General features: G+C 42.0%; 2 protein-coding genes across 2 annotated transcripts in view; one reads left to right on the top strand and one right to left on the bottom strand.

The window, feature by feature from the left end:
• Positions 1-772, top strand: part of LOC138038792 (spondin-1-like) — a 13,299-nt gene extending 12,527 nt beyond the window's left edge. The window contains exon 2 of the mRNA XM_068884843.1: positions 1-772. This exon is cut by the window's left edge and continues 838 nt beyond it. The gene's annotated coding sequence lies outside the window, so the exon portion shown is untranslated.
• The window catches only part of LOC138014343 (uncharacterized), a 15,988-nt gene continuing 13,697 nt past the window's right edge, over positions 210-2,500 (bottom strand). The window contains exon 6 of the mRNA XM_068861407.1: positions 210-2,500. This exon is cut by the window's right edge and continues 219 nt beyond it. The gene's annotated coding sequence lies outside the window, so the exon portion shown is untranslated.

The raw sequence follows: 2,500 nt of genomic DNA on the forward strand, positions 1-2,500 counted from the left end.
AAGTGGTTCCGCAGCTCCACAGTCGTGTTAGCGTTTACAAGAACGCGGAAGGTATATGTTTCAGTGGCTTCGCGGCTCCACAGTGACTTAATTGTGATGCCGCGGAGCCACTGCAGTCAACCCTCTTCAAAAGCGGCCCTGTATCCTATGGTTTAGCTTTTCGTGTCCCTTTTTTTTCCAACCACGCATCTCATAAGCTTTGTTGTCTCTCTCTAATGTTGTTCTACAGTTTTCAGTGGTCACTGCGATCTTCCGTCATTTCGTTTGACACGAAATTGCGTGACAAATCCCCTTCAGCATCAAGGAGTAAACTGAGCTGCAAGAGCAACAACAAAAAGAGTCACGCACTGCGTACGTGTGGTAATGCAGTAAGACAGCGCTTTATTCCATATTGTCAACTGAGGTGCGTTTTGACTTCCAGGAGATTCAAGGTGTCTTTGCGTAACACGTAGCCCTAATAGTGCACGATATTGTTTTGGAATCGCAAATCATTATAAAGTTAAGTTACAAAGAGTCCCGATCCTCATATTAACAAGGACACTTAATCGAGGCGGGTCAGATACACAGAGAATTTAGCTTAACTACCTGGTTGACAAAAACTACGGGAAGAAAACGGGAAATGGAGAGAAAAACAACCAAAGAAGCAGCTACGTATACACAGCTTATTACAAAACCTAGAGTGAAATGCGTAATTTAAGTAGAATTTCAGTTTATAGCTTAAATTTGAAATAAATTTGAGAGTGTGTCAACATCATCATTCTTCGCAACAAAACATCGAGAAGTCGATGGATGGCAACTATGTAGTTTAATTTCGATAGTGACCCATTTCCCTTGTTGCGTCCTGATGTGGTTTTAAATCGCACAAGTGATCAAAACCAGATAAGGGGAGAGTGGATCTTATTTTTTAACTGCACGTTCTAGTGTGAAGTAGTCAGCTTAGGGGGTACTTACATGAGACCGGTTCTTCCTTTGCGTTTACATGAAACCTGACAATGAACTCAGACCGGTCTAACTTCGTCGAGAAATCCTCGTACCGGTCTGATGTAAATCACAACAAATCTCAGACCGGATCCAGAAATTTCAAGGCTTTATGCTTTTGAGTCAGCAATTTATTTAACAGACAAAAGCTATCACTTCGCCCCGAAACCAGGCACCAAGCAATTCGTCCCGGTTTTATGTAAACGGCCGCAAAAATTTCATACTGGTCTGAGTTCGTGACTGTCTCGTGAAAATACCCCCTTAGTGTGTTCCTATAAACAGTTTTGACCCAATGAATGAAGTCATGAACAAATTTCAAACATTCCAAGGTACCCGAGTGCCAGATGCCTTGTCTCAGACGAAGAGAATCCGGTATTTAAAAAACCAGGGCCCTGTTGTTCGAAAGCCGATTAACTTAATCCAGGATTAAGCCCTGGCCAAACGAAACGCAAGTCATCGCAAGTCGACGCAAGTTTTGTTACTTGCGCTGACTTGCATACCGTTTGGCGACCCACTTGCATTCACTTGCGAAGACTTGCGACGACTTGCGTTTGATTTGAACATGTTCAAATTTTGGACGCAAGTCCGCTCAACTTGCGTCTCGTTTGGCCACTCAACGCAAGTGGATGCAAGTTTTCGCAAGTCATTCGAACTTTTTTGGAAACCTTTTAGCCAATCTGATGCCGCTGTTTGAGCAGGAATCTCAAACTATTTCGCGCCTTTCGCGCTTTCATTTTGACAAGATGGCTTCTGTCACGGAGCAAAATTCGGAAAACTTAAGCCCCGAAGAGCTAAAAGAAAACAAGGATAGGGAGTTAAAAAAACATAAGAAAAACGAAAACCATAACAGGAGACCCAGTAGCGGTGCAAGTATTAGCAGCAGCTACAGTGAAAGTAGCAGCTCTTCCGAGTCTGAGCCTAGGAAAAAGAAAAAAAAAAACAAAAATTCTGCTACTTTTGCAAAGGACTTGCGCTCAACTTGCGTCTCGTTTGGCCACCCTATCGCAAGTGAACGCAAGTCTTCGCAAGTGAGAACTTGCGTCGACTTGCGATGACTTGCGTTTCGTTTGGCCAGGGCTTTAGCGGAAACTCTTGCTTCATGTTTTCAACTTTTTGGTGAAAGTTTCTTTTGCTTATTTCTGTTTTTCAAGATTGCCTTCTTCTGATGTAAAGTTTTGGCGAATATCAGCGTTGAACAGCATTTAGGAGTAGAGAAATAAACTCCTCGGTTAATTTTTAATCTGGGATTAGCGTTAATCGGCTTTTGAACAACCGGGCCCAGTAGTTTTCGGAGGTAATAAATAAAAGAGATAAAAGTTTTCCAAACATGTTAAACAACGGGGTATATCGAACGTTATAACTGGCGAATTTCGATCCAAATTGTCATTCTTTGTTTGACTTAATCGTCTGCCTGACATGGATACGAAAATGACTGTCGAAAGTTAAAAAAAAAAAAGAGCCGAAAAGTGAAACACACTTGAAAGTCCATGTCGGCAAAGAATATACACAGTTTTAAGGTCTT

The sequence above is a fragment of the Montipora capricornis genome, chromosome 1 (assembly GCF_036669925.1).
Source record: "Montipora capricornis isolate CH-2021 chromosome 1, ASM3666992v2, whole genome shotgun sequence".
Classification (NCBI taxonomy): Eukaryota; Metazoa; Cnidaria; class Anthozoa; order Scleractinia; family Acroporidae; genus Montipora; species Montipora capricornis.